The 7,043-nt window shown below is 50.2% G+C and overlaps 1 long non-coding RNA gene across 2 annotated transcripts in view; it reads right to left on the bottom strand.

The window, feature by feature from the left end:
- Positions 1–3,757: 3,757 nt before the first annotated feature.
- Positions 3,758–7,043, bottom strand: part of LOC126510459 (uncharacterized) — a 25,837-nt gene continuing 22,551 nt past the window's right edge. For both annotated transcript variants that reach the window (XR_007594405.1, XR_007594406.1), the window contains 2 exons: positions 5,339–5,472; positions 3,758–3,948 (listed from right to left, as the gene is read on the bottom strand). This is a non-coding gene — a long non-coding RNA (uncharacterized lncRNA). The remainder of the gene's footprint in view (positions 3,949–5,338; positions 5,473–7,043) is intronic.

Below are 7,043 nucleotides of genomic sequence, written 5' to 3'. Positions count from 1 at the left end.
GCCAGGGCATGGGGCATGCCCCCAGGAGTTACACAGAGGATCCCTAGCACCAAGACTCCTGTAAATTTCAGTGGTTGGGGAGACCTTAATGGTGGTTTTTCCAGGGTCCTGTCCTCACTGCTGCAGATGAGGGGAGCTTCTCCTGCTAACCTTGTGCCTTTGGCACGTGCAGTCTGAACCTATCTCAGGACTTTGCACTTTCAACCTGTCTGGCTTACCTTAGGTTGTTTTTGCAGTTAAGACAGCCAGCCATGGGAGGCAAAGTCCAGCAAGGCCCTGAGGCTCCCTAGGACAGACTCCTGAGTGTAACCATGGAACACATGACCTCAGGACCTCGCAAAGCCAGTCATGTGCCTGGAACTCCTCCAACACCACCCTGATGCTGCCCCATCTCTAAGCAACTGCACAGCCCTGGAACCCGGCTTCTCATTTGACCCTTCGTCCCGTCTGTTAGCCATACTATAGCAAAGATCTTTTCAAAATACAGGGTCTTCAGGGCCTAGTCAAACGTTCTGCTGCTTCCCACTGCTCTTGGGATGAAGCCAAAATGTCTAGTCTGGTGCACAGGGGCTAGCCCCAGGCTATCTCCTTAGCCTCATTTTGCTGTTTGGGCGTGGGCTCCACTGGGTTTGTTTCAGCCCCTCAAGCAGGTCATCACTGCTCCCGTCTACCTCAGGACCTTTGCACGTGCAGTGACTGCCACTAGCAAGCGCCTCCACATCCTTCTTGGCTGAGCTAACACTTACTGTCTTCAGGGATTTTTGTCTGTTGGTTGGTTGGTTTTTGTTTATTGCCGGAACCCTCCCTGATCCTCCAGAGTTCATAGCTATTCTGTCGCGGTCAAGCCTCCATCCCTAGGCTCTTCCCTCTTCTACCCAAATAAGCATCAGCTGGAAGTGGACCAAACCCCAGCCCCACGCCCGTCCTCTCCCCTCCAGGAGACTCAGAGCCTGACCCAGGAAGTCCTAGCACCCCAGGAGGCTTGGATTTGGGGAGAGAGGGCTTAACCCAACTAGTCAGCTCTCCTTTGTGCCAGAGAGGAGACAAGATGAGACAAGACTGAGGGGAAGAACTAGAAGGCGGAGCCATGGAGCAGAGTCACCTAGAAAGAGAAAGCCAAAGATTATTTGGGGAGAAAGAGAGATAAGGTGGTCAGAAAACAGGAAATGATCAGCCAGAGCTGTTGGCTGGAGCAGAACAGTTGAGAATTAAGGCCGTGGATCAAAGCCACAGGAACCGCTGGGGTTTTCTCAGAAACGGAAGACTCTGATCAAAGTCACTCTTTCCTGTCTGGGCGGGGAAGGCAATTCATTCACAGGTTCACTTAATCATTGGTATTTGAACGTATTAGAGGGTCATTCAACAAACATTGGTTGAGCACCTGTCTGTGTGCCAGGCCCTGTGCGATGCCCCGAGGACACAGCCGTGAGTAAAAGTGCTCTGACTTCACAAGCTTTAGTGTCTAGACAGTTCTCAAGCCGCCATCTGCAGCCCTGGCTGTGAGTCACAGCCAGCATTAAAAAAAAAAAAAGAAAAAAGAAAAGAAAAGAAAAAAGAAAAGAAAAGAAAAAAGGTACAGGGATTAGAGTAGTGGTTCTCAACCCGTGGGTTGCAACCCCTTTGAGCTTGCATATCAGATATGATGCATATCAGATATTTACATTGCAATTCGTAACAGCAGTGAAGTTACAGTTATGAAGTAGCAACATAATTTTACTGTCAGGGGCCACCACCATGAGAAACTGTATTAAAGGGTCGCAGCTTAAGAGGGTTGGGGACCACTGGACTAGAGAGATGCTCATGGCTAAGAGCTACATGCTCTTAGGAAGGACCTGAGCTTGGTTCCCAGCACCTTCATAGGGTGGCTCCCAACTCCCTGTGACTAAGGGATATGAGGCTCTCTTCCGGCCTCCACGGACACCTGCACTTAAATGTGCACAAACCAACACACACACAAGCATATTTTTTATCTCAGTTTTATCTTTTTAATTTGTGTGGATGTTTTTCCTGCATGTATGTTAGTGGACACATGTGTCTGATGCCCTTGGAGACCAGAAGAGTATGTTGGATTCCCTAAGGCTGGAGTTACAGATGGGTGTGAGCTGCCCTGTGGGTTCTGGGGATCAAACCCAGATCCTCTGGAAGAACAGTCAGTGTTCTTAACCCCTGGGCCAGCTCTGCCACCCTCTGACATTTTAAAGCTATCATCTTAAATGTCTCACCCCATCACCCCCCCAGACCCTCCTCAAATGCCCTCTTGTTCCAGCAGGTCATCTCTGACACACATCTGATTGGGTGCTGCCCAGCTTGAAATCCCTCACGCCTCCCCACCCCTCTGAGCACAAAGTCCATGGCCCATGAAGATTGGGATTGGTGTGTGCTCTGCCCAGATGACTTAGGATGAGTGACTGCTTCCCATCTAAGACTGGGTTCTTTCCTCTCTAAGCAGACAACTTAAACAACTTAATATTGGATCCGTTCCCTCTCAAAACCAGTATGATTCTAGCTGGGTATAATGGTGCGCCCCATAATCTCAGCCGCTTGAGAGGTGGGTGAGAGAATTAGAAATTCAAAGCCTGTGTAGACAATTTAGCAAGATCCATCTTAAAAATCATTTCTTTTTAAGGCCTAGGAATGTTACTAAGAGGTAGAGCGCTTTCCTAGCATGGAAAAGTCCCTGGGTCTCACCTCCTGTAAAAAAGAGGGAAAACAGGACGGATGGACAGAGGGAGGGAGGGAGGTAGGGAGGGAGGGAGGGAGGGAGGGAGACAGGCAGACTGGGTAATGATAGCTCAGTCAGTAAAGTGGTTGCCTTACAAGCCTGAGGACCTGAGTTCAATACCCCAGAACCCACATTTTTTAAAATAAAACAAAATTTAAAATACATGGCTTGGCAGTGCAATCCCAGCACCGAGAAGCAGGAAACACGCATGATCTTTGAGGGTCACTGGGCAGCCAGCGTAGCCTGCTTGGTGAGTTCCAGGCCAATGAGAGAGAGCTCCTGTGTCAACAACAACAACAATAAATGGCCCTTGAGGAATAACACCTGAAGTTTGTTCCCTGAACTCCACAACCACTCCCACCCCCCCCCACACGTGTACTTGCACATGCATACATACACAAGACAGAAGATGGGGGGAGGAGAGAAAGGAGGAAGGAAGAAGGAAAAATAGAAGACAGTGGTGTGGGAAACTTTAATTCCAGCTAGAATTCTACCAAGAAAGAAGTCTCACACCAAACTGGGGACCAGTGGTTTGTTCAGTAAGAGGATAACATTAGGGGTAGCTGCTCCTTCCAGCTTCTGCCCTTAGTGCCTGTTCCTGTCCCCTCCCCCCCCCCCCCCCCACACACACACCTCGGTTTTCTGTCTGTGAAGAGAAAAGCTATCAGATACGGAAAGTACCTGGAACAGCACTTGCTAATTTATGGCCTGCTTCACCCTGAGGAGCCATACTGAGAGCTTCTTAGCTCAGCCTGTGGAGCCTGCCGACTGGCAGGTTTTACCCTTCCCACTCCTCCCATCATCCCTTGTTTTCCTGGCCAAAGTCAGCTCCTCACATGGGTCTGGCTGAGGGCCGAATTGGCCAGGTGAGTATGGTCAGTCACAGAGGTGACCACCCAAGATTCCATGACCAGAGTGCCAGGGTTGGATCTACGCTGAGGTCTGGGGACCCCGAATCCAAATACCCTTGTCACAAAACAACCAACCCCCCTCCACACACACACAGCACAGGCTGACAGCTCGCGGTCCATTCACTGTCCAGCACTTTATTCTGTTGTCCCCAGGTGACCGGGTTGCATTCCTGTGGTTTGGGGTTTGCTGGAGTTGGTGGCAGTGACTGAAGTCTTGGCGCTCTCCCACTAGGGAGTGGGGAAGGGGTGGGGAGGGGGCTCTGGGGCCAAATTCCCCTACAAATGAGATTCCAGTGGTTTCCTCAGTTGAGGCGTCTGCAGAGTAGAGAACAAACAATGTGGGTTTAAGTTTCTCTGGGAAAACGATCTGCTCTGCTGAAGATCTAAGCCGCCCTTGAGGCCTGCTGCCTCCCCTGGTGCCAAGCCAGACCCAGACCCCCACTCCACCCCACCCCTGTCTTCCAGACACAGCAATGAGGCAGCTCCAACTCCCAAGGCCATGCACTCCTCCCCCTGACACCCTCTGTGACCTCAAAAGTGTCACCACAAACAGGCTGTGGCTTTTCCTGACCAGAGAGAACGGGGAACCAGTCTCTGGGACCTCCCAGGACAGGTCTAGGCCATCTGCGGCTTCTGTTGCTAGTCCGGATGCAGGGTCAGGTTGCCAAGACCAGGAGCTATCATGACACTGACTGTTTCTTGGGGGTCCCCAGGCTTTAGTAGCATAGTCCACTGTGACAGGTCCCAAAATGCACGGAGCAGAAAGGGACCAAGAGGTAGCATTTATCCGCCGGCTTCTCCTCACCCCCAGCCCAGCACCACCTAAGATGCTAGCATGGTTTAGCCGTGTACTACCATAGCCACAATGCAGAGGAGCCTGAGGTCGTGCTCAGAGAACACACAAGGCCACACACTGTAGATCCCATTTCCATACGATATCCAGAATAGGTAAAGCCACAAAGACAAAGATGGGGCATGGATTAGTGATTGTCTGGACAGATAGTGTCTGCTTTAATGGAGACATGGCTTTCTTTTAGAGAAAAAAAAAAAGTTCCAGAATTAGAAAGAAATAGTGTTCGCACAACATCATGAATGGACTAAATGTCACTCGTGGAGGTTATGGCACGTGCATCTACTACAATACATGGAGATATGAAAGTCCTTTCCCCCCCGCGGCCTCAGCTGTAAATGAATCAACAACTCTGGCTGATGGAGGAAGGTCATTGGCTAATAAAGAAACTGGCTTGGCCCATTTTATTGGTTAGAACATAGGTGGGTGGAGAAACAGAAGAGAATGCTGGGAGGAAGAGGAAGTGAGGTCAGAAGTAATGCAGCTCCTCTCAGAGCCAGACGCCTCAGACAGAGAGGCATGCTCCGCTCTCCTGGGCAGATGCACGCAATGAAGCTCCTCCAAACCAGGATGGACGTAGGCTAGAATCTTCCCAGTAATCACAGATGATTAGAAATGGGCTAAATTAATATGTGAGAGTTAGCCTAGAAGAGGCTAGATAGAAATGGGTCAAGCAGTGTTTAAATGAATACAGTTTGTGTGTTGTTATTTCGGGCATAAGCTAGCCAGGTGGCCGGGGTGCTGGGGACGCAGCCCCGCCACTCCTATTTCAACATCTGGCCACCCATGGGGATGAGGAGTCCAGGGGTCCAAGTGGACGTGCCCCCCAGCCATGGCCCTCTCCCTAGGTCTCACCTCACGCACGTCCTGGCGGCATTCCTCTCCAATCAGGCAGGAAACCAAAGGCAAACCACACCCTGCTCCCAAGGGCCAGCAGTTTGCAGAGGAGTGGCTGGAATTTGGCTTCTCTGGGATGGGCTGTGCACCTCCTGGTCCAAGATGGAAACAGGAACGAGATGATAAGAAAAGAAAACGAGACCACAGGCTTGGCCTATGGTCTATGGCGAGCCCTCCCCCAGGCAGCTGCCTCCTGGCCCAGAATTCCAAGTCATCAGGGAACTATGACCATGACCCCAGCCTTCGTGGTTATTGTGAAGACATTTGTCACTACAGATGGGCACAACATACTTTAACAGTGATTAAGTTTGACACGGGACTTTTAAATATTTAAACACTTGTGGTTTGGATTAATCTTTTATTACTTTGTAACAACAACAAAAAACAACCAAAAAAGAAAACACCAATTCGGTGGCTTAAGCCAATACCCATTTATTCTGTGTGTCAGCATGCTCGTGTGTGTGTGTGTGTGTGTGTACATGTGTGTGATCATGTTCGTGTGTGTGCACACTTGTATGAGCATGCTTGTGTATGTGTGGACATGTGTGAAAGTGTGTTCATATGTGTGTAAGCACACGTGTCAGCATGCAGGTGGAAAGACAACCTGAGGGTGTCATTCAGTTACTCGGGAGCCTTCACCTTGTTTACTGAGACAGGTTCTCTCATTGGCCTGGAGCTTGCTGGCAGGCCATGCAGAAGCAGAAGGAGTCTCTGCTTCCTCGGGGGTGGCATTATAAATGCACCCCACCATGACAAGGCTGGCTGATTGATTGGTTTGTTTATTTGGTTTTATACAATGTATTTTGATCATGTTTCCCCTCCCTCTCCTCCTCCCAGATGCTTCCCACCTCCCTCCCCACCCAATTTTATGCTTTATGTCTTTCTCTCTTTTAAAAAAAAATAATAATAACTGCAAGGGACTCGAGAAATGGCTCAGCAGTTAAGAGCACTGGTTGCTCTTCCAGAGGACCCAGGTTCAGTTCCCAGCACCCACACGGCGGCTCACAACTGTCTGTAACTTCAGTTCTAGGGGACCCGACACCCTCAGACATGCACACAGGCAAAGTACCGATGCACATAAAATACCACAAATGCTGGGGCTCTTTCATCTCAGCAGAGGCAGGCAAATCTGAGTTCAAGGACAGCCTGGTCTATAGAACGAGTTGCAGGACAGCCAGGGCTACACAGAAACCCTGTCTCAGAAAACTGAAGAAAAAGAAAATCAAAAAACCAATCAAGTAAAAAAAATACCAAAATTAAACTAACAAAATGGAATTCATTTTGTGTTAGTCACCTATTCCTGGGCATGGGGCATGGTTGTACACCCGTGACACTCCACTGGGGAAGACTGTTCACCCCTGGCGTGTGGGTGTACACCCATGACACTCCACTGGGGAAGACTGTTCACCCCTGGAGTGTGGGTGTACACCCGTGACACTCCACTGGGGAAGACTGGTCTCCCCTAGAGTGTGGGTGTACACCCGTGACACTCCACTGGGGAAGACTGTTCACCCCTGGAGTGTGGTTGTATACCCGTGACACTCCACTGGGGAAGACTGTTCACCCCTGGAGTGTGGGTGTACACCCGTGACACTCCACTGGGGAAGACTGTTCACCCCTGGAGTGTGGGTGTACACCCGTGACACTCCACTGGGGAAGACTG

The sequence above is a fragment of the Alexandromys fortis genome, unplaced genomic scaffold (genome assembly GCF_014885135.2).
Source record: "Alexandromys fortis isolate MF-2015 unplaced genomic scaffold, M_Fortis_MF-2015_v1.1 scaffold_31, whole genome shotgun sequence".
Lineage (NCBI taxonomy): Eukaryota > Metazoa > Chordata > Mammalia > Rodentia > Cricetidae > Alexandromys > Alexandromys fortis.
Note: the sequence above shows the minus strand (reverse complement) of the source record. Positions and strands in the feature narration are given on the sequence as shown.